Genomic DNA, 14,447 nt, shown 5'->3' with positions numbered 1-14,447 from the left:
TTTTCGGCCAAACCATCTTGGCCTAAATACATGGATGTCAAATTGGCCGATGCAAACGTTACGCTACAAGCCGTTTAATCTACAACGAACAAGTCGGCTAATGAAGAGAAGCGAAATAGCCTGGCGGTTCAGTATACGTGCACAGGAACAACTTCCGGTTCTCTTCCGGTCAAGCTGGTACACGTCTGTAAACTACAATATATCCGTCCGTGTGATCAAAATTTGAGAGTATTGTCGCATACTGTGATATCCCAAACATTGATATAAAAACACTCCGCAATAAAACTAATGCTACTACAAATGATGATAATGATTAAATAATAAAAGGGTTCACGATGATTAGCGGCAAGTCTGTTAATGAAAAAAAAGACTCTAGCCATGTCTTTAGCCCCGGTCTTACATGTAGGCCTACGGTAATCGAAGTTCATGTCATTCATTTCGTGTTCACTCACTAGATAGCCGTGCGATATATGTCCAGCGAAAATGTTCAGAGTTAAGAATCCGCAACGGTCCTGTTGCTATCGTTGCAAATTCCTTGGGTAACTGTAACTTAGCTGCAGTCAGTGTCGCCTGTGGGCCGTGCCCCGGCTTTTTCTGCCGTGTTCGCTGTGTAGCCGGGCGGTGGTTGTGTAGCGCTGTACGGGCCGGCGCTGCGCTACACAGCAAACAAGGCAGAAAAAAGCCGGCGCACAGCTGTCGGCTACAACTATTGCAGCTTTATGTAACTTTAACCGATCAGACCATGAAAATCAAACACACAACTTCGCCAGACCGTCCTTCCTTGGGATTGCGCCGGGCCTCCGGCTTCTCAGAGGACGCTTTCTTAAAGGCGGAGCCTCCCTTTAAAAAGACGCGAAGCTATGGCGGCATTCAATGTGTAATTTGACACCGAACAGGTAACACGCGCGCACACGCTACAGAAAATGCCAATTTTTAGTTATCTCCGGCCGCAAAAATGCAGACAGACTGCCAAGTGGTCAGCGCGAAGCTGTTGCCGATTGAGCTCTGTGGTTATATTCAAATTCTACCGCGACTGGAAGACGATTTTAAAGGAAATTCGAGCGCTGGTGGTGGGGAATCAATGCCCGTTGGCGATTTGAACCGACCGTAAATCAAATGTTGTATTAACTCTGTTTGCAGTATTAGCAAAAGGTGACAAAAGGTTGAGATCAGTTTGTGTAATTATTTTATAGAAATCAAACATCGTACTGGCCAAGTGTTTGACTGTGAGGGAGAACTCCACTAATGCGAGAACCTCGGATTGAATGTTGCAGCTTTAACCCCGGTTGCATTCGTACTGTAAAAATTATACTAGGCCAACGATGTTATATTACGAGTGGTTATAATTTCAGTTATTTAAACGTACCGGGTGGTGATATACCTAATTCTTAGTTACATGATATTGTATCATTTGCCAAGCTACCGTTTAGAAATTGAGTTTCATTATTCTAAACGTTTTTGAATACACAAATATTTATTCGCATCTCAAAAATAGGCGTTGTATGGTCCACATTACAGAATGAAAAGTTCACATCACAACATATTGAATCCACATCACCATATAAAGAATGCTTATCATAATATAACGAACATGCATCTCAATATGACGAATATACATCACAATATGAGGAATAAACATTACAATATGACAAATGCCGGTCGCAAAATAAAAAATGCCCATTATAATTTTAAAAATGCCCATCACAACATAACAAATGCTCATTATAATATTACAAGTACCCATCACTATATAACAAATGCCTATTATTATATAACAAATGTGCATCATCATACAACATATGTGCATCACTATGTAACAAACCCGCATCACCGTAATAAAATATGCGCATAACAAATGCCCCTCACCATATAACAAATGTACATCACTATATAATGCATGTGCATCACTATATAACAATGTGCATCACTATATAACAATTGTGCATCACTATATAACAAATGCATATTAAATAATCATTTTACTTCACTTAAGACAGCTACGGCTTTCCATAGACCGGGGCGTAAAGACTTCGCTCGATTGGCGACTGCTGTATTGACTGCTTTGACTATTTACGAGCATAACTCCTGGTTTCGGCCCGGACTTATGACATAGCTGCAGCTGTATACTCCATACCTAACCTCACCTCACCTCACCCCACGAGAAAGACAGAAACATCGTCTGTGTATCTGACTCGGGTGCATCGCATCTACATGTAGCCTCGCTAATCACAATCGATAGATCAAATGTTTTGAATCAGACAAGGCCTGCGTCAGTAGAAAATACTCCAAGTGTAGGTATAAAATAATTTTCGAATAAATAATATAAAAATACGAGTTTAAAGACTCAGTATAAATTTCTTACGCTGGGTACTAAAGAGGGGGCCGGGTTCTTTGGACACAGTCCATCCACACTGTGTTTGAGCTCTCAGTATTTGCTTGACTAAAGAGCTTAAAGGGTAGGACGAACGCTCATGACTATGGTATTTACTAAACAACGGTCACTCCAACATAAGTTTGAATCCAACAGACGGTAGTGGATCACTTGGTTTGCCTATCTCCCTCGGCGAAAGCTTAGATCAATGTTTACCTAAATAATGAGATCAAAACATCGCGAAATTTGTTGAAACAACATTCGACTGACATTCATGGATTCATGAAGCATGAAACCGTGTCAAAATTATTCCTCTGTTAGTGATTAGCGTATTTTTGGAGAGCTGTCATTCACATTGTTACCTCCATGGTTTATGCTGGACCAAACCCTAGAAGCGAGGACTTCGTTCGCCTTTTAAATTGCTCAAAATGCTAAGTTCAAAATGCTGAGCTAAACACAATAAGAGTGACTGTCACAGAAGGAAGACCATTTTCACAAAAACAAGGATGGGAGTTGCCTTTGAATGCGATCAATGCCAATAACCCCACTAAATTTATTGCAGACATGCCTTCAAAGGGATATATCACATTATAATCACATCATTTCATGGCCAAACCAAAGACCATAAAGTTCGAATTTCCATTTCCACATTAATGTTTGTATTTTAGTTCTGTTGGTTTAGCGTCGCCTTCGATTTTAAAACGTCACTGAACGAACGCAGCAAACAACGATTGCTTCCTTTCTCCACAGTCCCTCTATGGTGGATAGAGGGATTGTGTCTCTACATTACACAGTCCCAGTCACACAGAGAATCTATCTTTCTACCTCTATGTCTGTCTGTTTACCTTTAGCTATTTCCTAACTTATGCAAATGGCAACTACTGGTCGAAAGGTTTTATAGGTGGTTCCATTGCGAAAAAAAATTAAGAATGACAATCACTGGAAGAAACGGGAATCCGAAGTTCATTGCGTTGTCAACTACCGGTTCGCCTAGTCTCGAGACAAAGACGATCTCGCCTGTGTGAACAGAGACATAGACAGTATGGTGTGAAGCAGTGCCGTTCTGAAGATACACAATGTTTTATTCAGATTAGAAGACATGCGTGGCCCACTGCCATAAGTGGGAATCAAAATTATGGGTTTAAATCTCCGCTCCTGCTATACAACAGCATCCCGTTGACGTGTACACATGGTAAAAATAATCTATCTTTATTTCTAAGTTTTTTGAAAAAGAAAAAAAAAGAATTCAACATTGTCCTATAAAGTGAAATTTTCATAATGATACACTACAATAATATCAAGAGATCGTTCAGGAAACTAGTGATGATTGGGTCATGTGATCATAGCCTAGCAGTTCCAAAAAAGTATTAGAAATATTGATTGCGTCCACTTTGTCTTAATCACATGGAAATTTGAAACGTTGAAATAAATAATCTGCCTAGTTGTCGTTTTGGGGAAAGGATACGGTGAACAGTAGAATAAGCGTTTGCTTCATCGCTTGCTAACACTCCACCATGTTGCAAATAATCTGCCATGACACAGCCATAGACAGTAGGGCGTCTTGATTGTCTATGGCACATCCAACGCTGAAGTCAAAACGTTGAAATACAGTGCCAATTGACTATAGATAGCGGACAGATTTTTAAGTTTGAAAAGCACACTGTGTGCAGCATCCGAATAGCAGTAAAATAAAATCTTCCTGCGATGTTACTTCACTACCCATTGCAAGTTATTGATTCAATGCTCGGGGAAGTATTTTAGCATTCACAGCAGAACACGGTCTATCGACACTCCTGTACAGCAACAGTAAAAATTGCGCACCTGAATGCGTCACTTAGATGAAGACCTGACTTTACTAGAATTTTACGGTTGGGATGTAAGCCCTCACGATAAGTGCAGGTTAGATATAATTAAAAAAAATTTGGAAAAGTCCATGGAAATATGCCGAGTAAATTTTCTCTTGAAATACGATATGATGCGGACCATCGCTAGTGCCGTCAGAGTCGCAATCTTACACCGATACGTTGTACTACTGTATATGCCGTTGCCTCGTCTAGGTCCATATGCTCAAGTGAATATGCACTCGTGCATTGCAGGGCCAAAACCGGTATCGATCTTTTTACTGTAACAGTCCCACCACCACAAGCAAGAGACTTTGGTCAGCCCATGGAGGTAAGGGTCAGTCACAGTTTTTGAGCATATTATGGACCACAATGCCATAATGATTGCCAAAAAATTTATCATCCATAATCCCCTCATCGCCTCATACCGTGAGCAAACTAATTCATTTACACTTCACCACGAAATACATACAGGTGGCGCTTTTCGCATGTGATTAACAGGCGTTAATGGTGTAGAAGGTATAATCGGCGAAGTTGTAATGGTGAAATAAATGGGGCAGTACATGTTCGCATTACGGGAAGGCTCCATTAACTTAGGAATACCCTACTTCCCTAGAGGATCAATTTCACAGACCTGCCTTTCCTACAATGGCACTACAATAGCACCAGCTGGATTAGATAAACATAACAATGGAACATTCACACCTTAGGGATTAAAAGTCTTCTGTTTGTCACCCAAGTTGACAGGCAGCATCTCGGGTTTCAGGTACCATCCTAGTTAATGCAGTCGTCCCCTAATGGTCCGATCATGAACGTCTTAAAAAAGCACGCATTTTGAATAAATTAAAAATTTCAAAAATCAGCAAACTTCCTTGAGTCTTCTCCAACCGAGATAAAAAAAAACCTGCAACATATCGGATGTATGACCTCTTCTTTTATGCGAAAATGCGGACGGAAAATATATGTCAATGTAGGTATGTCGCTATCCTCTAGGAAAAGTAGAAGCCGAAAGAATAACTGACTGGGCCAACAAAGTGAATAGTCAACCCCAATTACACACATACAAATCATTCAACAGAGTTTAAGAAAGAGAAAACAATTGTGTACATTCAACAGTTGTACCCGGTAACTGTATGTTCTATTCGTATTTGGAATTTTGCCCCTGCGTATAGAAACAATACGATACAAGATAAAAAGTGTGTATACTGTACTCGAAAAAGCCTTGAAGGTGAAATCAAATAAGTCAAGAACTCACCAACAAACCCATAAATTTGTAATGATACACTGTTCATTGTTTCATAGCACGATTACATATTTATCAGATCAATATCTGTAGCAGGTTTCCCTGTATTTCGTGCCGTAATTTCAGAGTAATATACCTAATTACAAAGTTCATTAATATGCAAATGAACCCTTAATTTACTTCACATTACTGAATGCTTAAAACCACGGTGATATTGGACTTATATGAACAGAACATCAAAAAATATGCAAGTGAGCTATGTATTAACTTGACACTGCCTAATCCTTCTCTGTAGAGTTAGATATCAGATCAATAAATGTTGCATGTATCATCAACTTTGGTGCAGGAATTTCAAAGTTTTGTCACTAATTTCAAAAGTTCATTAAATATACAAATGAGCTGATAATTGACATGAAACTCACAGTATCATCATAATGTTCTGAGATTGTCATCTGTGAAAAGATTCATGAAATGTTGTGCAGTTTTTCTTGATATATTTCGACTATTATGTAAGATGCGAGGTATAATCATGATATTCAAATGTGCAGATTACATTAATGAGCATTGTTTCGGTATTAAAATTCTATGCTAATGACCCTTAGTCAATGTGGAATATTCATGTACCTCGCATTGTATGTATTTTGACACTATGATTACTGTCCCCATAGGGAAAACATTGTATGGAAAAATGATATTGCATAATTTCATTAACATGCAAGCCACACTAACCAAAATCTAATCAGTTCTTGCACTTAGCGCATGGTACCTGTTACCAAATACGACTTGCATCTGTTCTGGCGTTGTTGAGTTATCGCGTGAACAGACAGACAGACAGGTAGACAGACAGACAGACAAACACACGGAGAGAAAGACACACATTGCTATGAAATTTGTGACGTGTGTAAACACGTGAGCTAAAAAGAAATGCGTTATCTTTGGAATCTTTAAGCAACTACTCTGTTTCTATAACGAGTTTTTCCTTCGCTACCTATTGCCCGGAAGAAAAGCGATGAAAAAAACATAAGGTAGAGAAACCGGGTATACAGACAATCTATTGTTTGAACAGTTAACATGTGTAGTTGGCGAAAGAGAACACGCGTGCGTATTACACAATTATAGCAAAATTGAAGTCATAGTGAATGACCTCTGTTTATTAGGCTCCGGCGCCTCTCATGATATTGACCGAAGCACTGCCAATACAGCTGCTGGCGTGAAACTGCTACCCTAAGTTTTGGTTGATTCTCTCTAAACTTACTTATCATTTCATTTTACTTAGTCTTTTTTGTCGTGCTCTCATCATTATAGAAGTGTGATGTGTTATAAAATTTAGTAAGTATAACAACAGAATCCATACCATAAGACACTTCCTATATACAATCTGTAGAGTAGTTATTTGCGTACAGTTATAAAGAGAGTCATCACAATGTTTAGTAACCAAAACTGCGCACGAACAAGTGCATGCGTTCAGCCATGCTTGGAAAAAAATACTTTTTTGGTAAATAGTCATCACTTAAAGTTATCTATTATTCATAAGGAATTTCTTGACGTGAAATTATTTGCATTGTAAAGTAAGTCATTACACCGTCACGCAGAAGTCGAATTTGCAGATTACTAATATGTATACCCTGTATGTCATACAGATGATATCGTAAATAAGATATTGAACTTTCAACTGGTAAGAAACAACATTTCTTAGCGATTCTGTATTTAAAGAGATAAACCGAAAGACAAGGTCCAAATTAGCGAATAAATAGTTTATAAAACAGGAAATCAACAAGAAAATCAATCCTTAATTATAAATCATTATCAATCATTGATTATGAATCATTATGAATCATTTGAGACGGTTATTGACAAACAAATATCGGACATCAAATACATTACGTGTACTTAAAATAATAGAGATGTGTGTTCTGTAATTAATCAAAAGCCTGGTATGCAGCAGACTTGTCTTTTTACCAAAGCCACCCCTTTCCTCACAGAACAGTGGTATGATGATGTTCTATTAGCCTCCCAACAGAATAGTTGGCCTTATTCTCCCACATAATCAAATGATTTACAGTACGTTTAATGTAAAATATTGTCAAGATCAGAAAAAAATAAACATTAAATGACCAGCTAAAAGAGTGTTCAACCATCCTTTGCAAATACATTACCTTTAACATAGGATGTTGTCTTTAAAAACGAACAAATGCAAAAAGTCGTTACAATATGTGATATACGTAATATCAGCTGATAAGCTCAAAAGTGAAAAAAAACGCATCGTTGATAAATTTCGCAATATAGAGTATTAATGACTGCATTTTGAAATTTATGAATGCAAAGTATAAGGTCTGACTTTCCGACCAATGAATAAATAAACGTGTCTTGGTGTATCATAAGATAATCAAAATTGGACTTATTTATACTATCATTGATAATATTTATGTTCGTTATAGATCTTGATTCTTGTTCTAATAAAATGCAAAACTACAGTGTACACTTAGATTGCAAAGATCTGCATACATATATCATGATCTGCATAGAAATACGCTACGCACATCAACGTATTGGAATGTTCCATATACAAAGATATACGCTGCACATGAAATTAGTATTCTGTTCCATATACATCAATATACATCAATATGCGAAGCGCATATCAAGCATTTTGTCTAGTGAAATCCGAAAATTATCGATCGAAATCGTGGGGCTAGCGAAAGAGATCAGCTGCCAGCTGTAGCCTGAACTCTGCAGAGCAGCGCTGTGGATGCATTATATGAAGTCGACAACAAAACAGAGTTTCCGTCAAATGAGTCAGACAAACATTTTAAGGTGTCTACGATCGGGATATGTGTCTCTGTAAACCTCAAAGTCGGTAAGACTTATACATTGACGAACAGGATTGGTATTGACGAGTTGACACCGGCGGAGACCGGTCAACGGCAGTGTTGTCGTCACAAGCATCCAATGACTGATGTAGTCTTTGTGCCATTGAACGAAACCTTCGGGTCTGCCGAGATCGGAAAATTGTGATATTTTAAGCTTTTACAACACCTAGAATATGAACAACTCTCTTGATCTTTTCGTTGCATTTATGTAATAAAATATATAAATAAATATATAAAATAAATATATAAATAAAATTTGAAAATACTAAGTAACTAAAATTACCTCTTTGCCAGCAAATGGCCAACTTGCGTCGGCGTCGGGACTACGCGAGACAATGACTGACATGTCCACGTGACCGAATCCGTACGTCTGATACGCAGAGATGGCATTCAGTGTATCAAAACTTCAACTCGATCGGATTAATAGTATCTCCAGAGTGATTGACCGTTAATTATCAACGAGAACAACATGGAGAAAGTTTACATCGGCCTCACTGATAACACCTTCAGGACGCGCTTCGCCAATCACATGCAATCGTTCTGTAACGGCAAATGCATAAATAGCACAGAGTAATTTTCAAAGTTTATATGGACCTTAAAAGACAAGGACCAAGTCTTTTACATTAGTGGTCAATTATTGACAAAGCATTGATAAGTGAGCGATACAATCTTTTTATATCAGAAAAGCTGCACATTATCAACACTGACAAAGTTACATGTTAAACAAACGCTATGCGTTGGTATCAAATGTCGCCACAAACACAATACTATTTATCAAATTTTAACACCACCTAAAACTAGAATGATGCATCTCTAACACATAAATGAGAGTGAAGAGCTAAAAATGATTATATTTGTGTCTGAGGATTGTAGGATTCATGAAACGTAAGTCACAAATATTATTACTTTGTACTTGAGGCAACGTGTGTTATATTTATAACGCTCTACTCTCCGCACCGGGAACTGTAATTTCCAACGAGGACATTTTATACTCGAATATATATATATATATTATATATATATATATATATATATATATATATATATATATATATATATATATAATGAGGTTGTTACGAAAATACCCTAAAGGATGGACGAGAACATTGGCGCAGCATATCGCCCGACGCGAAGCGGGGGGAGCTGCGCGGCGCCAATGTCCGACAATTTGATGCCCCGATCATAAATGTAAGATGTATGTCAATGAGGTTATTACGAAAATACCGAAAAGGATGCACTCGGACTTTGGCGCTGCACATCGCCCTCCGCGAATACACTGCGCCAATGTCCTCGTGCATCTTTTGCGGTATTTAACTTTTTGTCGTGATTTACAAACGTCATGAGCGAGAGCGCAACATTATCACCGTAAAGTTTCTCTTCGAGCGACGCTTCTCGGTCGTGTTGGAATCTCCGCAATATCATGAATATGCTTACATCTAAAGTGAAATCGGGGGCGGCAATCCGATGAAAGAATTATTTTGTATTCCATCTGTTCCCACAAAGAAAATGGCCTCGTTAGGATTCTAAAACATATCTAATTCTAGTGTTCACGATGTTTATTCACAAATGTTGCATCAGCCCAAAGTTTTGACACCTTTCCCGAAACGTGTTCCTCGTTTGTCAAAGTCGATTTTTTAATCTTTTGTATAGGCCCTGGGCCTACGTATTGGTCAGGTGTTATTGTCAGACATTCTGTTGCCAATAAATGAATTCTTAACTACAAAAAGGCAGTTACACTAGTGCAAAATTTTGTTTGAGTCGTCGACGCCATGGCAAACTGGTTGCGTTTAAAACCGATAAGCTGAGAAAAATTCACACACCAATTATCGCGCTCGTAGTCTGACACACCAAGATGTTGGTTGTAGCACCACTTTAAATCTTTACTACCGGATGACAACGTGGAACTCCGGGTCTAGAATGGTAATATAATAAACAACGCCCTCGCTGGTCAAAGCGAGTGACGGAGCATGGCTACAGCTGACAATTGCAATTCACTTGAAATGAAATAATCTATAGTAATTGCAAGGCAGTGTTGTTAAAATATACGTAAATTACATATCTTAAAAGTTAGCATGGAGTCTTATGAGAAATTCTTGTACAGTGAAAATTACAGAATCAATGATATCCTAATATCAAAGTGTCAATATACTTGGTAACATGCTAATGAAAAACATCTGACTACGAACTCCAAGTTCAGCTACCATACAAATTCAAATAAAGAATCGCGTAAAATCATTCGAATATAAGACATACAACATTAGTAAGATATTATCTGAGTTGAGGATGTGTTAAGAACATTAAGGTGGCGGACATTGATTAGGGTGATAAATTTTGTTAGGTGGATCCTAATATTAAGGTAAATGGCGTAGGGTTGCCATAGCAATGACAAATAGGCATCACTAGACTGCAGCAATAGCAACTTTTGTGCAAAACTGCAAGTTTCTTTCTATCTCCAAAAATCTTCATAAAAACAAAACAACAAAAGCAAAACAACAACAAAAATATCATCAACCAACTTTAAAAACATCCGAAATAAGTAAATAAACCTCAATGTCGCGACATCTCTAAAATCGATTCCTCAGGCCATTTTACCAATCAGCACCATTGTGTCCCTTACGGATCACTAGCAGTGGTATTGCTAGCCAACTAAAGAGAGATACAACAAAACAACCAAACTTCTGTACGCATACCTCATGACATAATAGCAAAATACAACAGCATTTATCAATACAACAAAAACAACACTTCAAACAATGAGAGATGCCTTGTTTGCATACAAGTCTAGAATACTAACCTTATGTGCAAAAAGGTATTTCTAAGTACCAGAAAATACATTCATCAAATATAAAATGTCATGCATCCTTATTTTCGTCGTTGAGTGGGTGAGTGTATTCCGAAAAACTTATTCTTATCGTTAGTTCATTTGTCACGTAATCAATCCATGTATTAGTTTGCCGACTGGAAGGTGAACCACAAGTATCGTGGAAATGTGTTGTTAGTCGTACTTGTTTTAGGTTTACACACAGTTGAGACTTCTATAGCAATTTCTGTAGACACCTTTTCATCGTACAGTCTTTCTTCGAGGTATGACATTTGCATGAGAATTAACAATGTCACATTGCCTACCTCGGACATCCATGTCTGCAACCCGCCTGGCCCCCGTCTCTCTCTGTCATGGTTCACCTCCATCCGTTGAAGTGCGTCGCCTCGGCGCGTCGCTAAATATCACCATAGAGTGGATCATGCAGTTGGTTGGTTGTTTCATCTGCTGGTTCTGCTATTTCTCGTACTCGTCGCTCGTCGACTCTATCAGCAGATTTCGAGGTAAAATGCTTACAAGACAGGGCATTACTCAATGTACTGACTTCTTGTAATTGGCTCCGTCTGTCTGCACGTACGTGATGACGCAACCATGCTGGCTCAGTATATAAGACGAGTGTCTTGGAAATCCTGCAAAGCAAATTTTTTTGAGCGGTTCGTTGCGTCATTTTCTATTCGCATTGAAGGGTGGAAAAAACCACAATGCTAGTGAAAAGGTAAATAAAAAATGCAAAGTTATGTATTTAAAGTGATAGGAACGAGCGATATTAACTAATGGTGCACGCTGTTTTGAAATGCGTTGTGCTGCTGGTATAGACTGAAAGTTCAAGACCTCTTGCCTTATGCACCCTCCCCTGACAGGGTCATATGATTCGCAGTGTTAAATGCGGGAAAAGGTGGAGGGGAGGGGAGATGAAGCATGTTTAATTATAAAATTGACTAGGTATTAGAATAGTGGGCAACATAAGTGATTCAGTATATCCGGGTCGGTCACAAGGACCACCTGCATGTCGTCCTTTGAGAAAACAGACGGTCTCGCGATCGGACCGCATGACTCACGTTAATTTCGAACAGTGCCTTTACCAATACATATGTCTTCGTTGAAACTGATGGCGAGTCAGAGAGTAAACATTAAATTCACAGCTGAAATCATGATATATTCGTGTTTTGTATCATTTTCACCATTTATAATCGTCGCAGCGAGGCGATTAAAATGGAACGAACAAACACACATTGAGAAAAAAATAAATAACACGTAAGATAGAGTAAACATAGACAGGTTTTGCATGTAGTATGGCATATTATGCCCGCAACATTGGTTTATATGTATTTTGTTTCAAAAATATCTTTATGCGACCTAGAAGCTACAGTGAGGCAGACATGTTGCGTGAAAAAAATCTACAAACACGATTTCTTTAGGTATCATAAACATTCCAAAGTAACCCACTCAGTTATTGATTATGGTCATCGACATGGGGTGAGCCTGACTAGACAGAAAACTGGAGGTAATCGCACTTGATGTACAGTGTACCTGTTAGATATTTTTGTTGTCAGCTGGAACAACTCTTCATATGTTCATAAAAAGAATCTCTATAGTATGTTTTGGTGTTTAAACTTCAACACATTCTGTAATGGCACCACAAAGAAAGTTCTTTATTTGCCGTCTGCGTGCACAAGCACAGATCGTACGAGGCGCCAAAATGTGAAACAACTATATACAATAACCTTTATTTCAGAGATGGAAAACTAGTGTATATATATATATATATATATATATATATATATATATTATATATATATATATATATATATATATATATATATATATATATATATATATATATATATATATATATATATATATATATATATATAGTTATATATATAGTTATATATATAGTTATATAGTTATATAGTTAGTTGGAAACTAACATCGATCAGCAGGAAACAGGAAATTTCTTCAACTTGTTGACAAATATTTTCCAAAGGGGTCTAAACTTCACAAGATCTTCCACAGAAACACAATTAAAGTGAGTTATAGCTGTATGAAGAATATGGCAAGTATAATCAAATCGCATAATAAGAGGGTAATCTCCTGAGAACAACCAAAGGACCAACCAGCTGATTGTAATTGCAAGGTAAGTCGGCATGCCCCTTGAAGGGTAACTGTCAAGTCAAAGGCGAGGTGTACAAGGCCAAAGTATCAACGAAGGACAACGGAGAGAGGCTTAATTACATCGGCCTCACTGATAACACCTTCATGACGCGCTACACTAACCAAGTGAAATCGTTCCGTAACGAGAGACACAAAAACGACACCGAGTTGTCAAAATTTGTATGAAATTTAAGAAATAAGGGCCAAGTCTTTAACATGTCATGGTCAATCATTGATAAAGCATTGAGCTACAGTAACATGAACTAGCGATGTAATCTTTGTATATCAGAAAAGCTGCACATTAATCAATGCTGACAAATCTACACTGTTAAACAAATGGTCTGAGTTGGTTTCAAAATGTCGCCACCAAAACAAATATTATTTATCGATATTTAACACCACCTACAAAAAGAATGGTTCGTCCAATGATATATGTAAGAGTGTCGAGCTAGTAATCCTTTCACGTCTATCTGAGGATTGCAAGATGCATGAAACTCAAGTAATAGATTTCATTACTTTGTGCTTGAAGTAATCTGTTATTTATAACACTCTGCTTTAGCATTGAGCACTGTAATTTCCCACGAGGACATCTGTATACTTCGTATATATATATATATATATATATATATATATATATATATATATATATATATATATATATATATATATATATATATATATATATATATATATATATATATATGGCTTCACTTTCGTAATACAACTGCAAAATTTTATATACACGTAATACAACTGCAAAATTTATATATAGTCTCGTTTTCACACAGCTGGACTCGGGAATTTATATATACATCTTCTTTTACGAAACATGATAGCGACTTCCAAATGTTCATATATTGTTGGTCGCAAATGGATGTACATAAAAGACGTTGCGTTCACACTGCTGCACAGAGCAGGGCTTGTGTGTTTCACAAGACCATAAAAGAACCCTAGTAGTCCAGCTAGCTGTGCGTTCCTGGCGTTATAAGGTGCTGGACGAGAGGCGGTAGGCCTGTCGTGCCGCTCTGGGCAAACACAGTATCGTATGCAGGGCCATGGAGCTAAGAAGGTACCATTGCAGGGCTAAGAATGATCCAGGCTAGGTGCACTTATTGTAGCTCACGGGCCGTGCGCTGCCTTTTCTGAC

Source organism: Ptychodera flava (genome assembly GCF_041260155.1).
Source record: "Ptychodera flava strain L36383 chromosome 23 unlocalized genomic scaffold, AS_Pfla_20210202 Scaffold_24__1_contigs__length_23054250_pilon, whole genome shotgun sequence".
NCBI lineage: Eukaryota > Metazoa > Hemichordata > Enteropneusta > Ptychoderidae > Ptychodera > Ptychodera flava.
The sequence above is the reverse complement of the archived record's forward strand: the minus strand, read 5'-3'. Positions refer to the sequence as shown.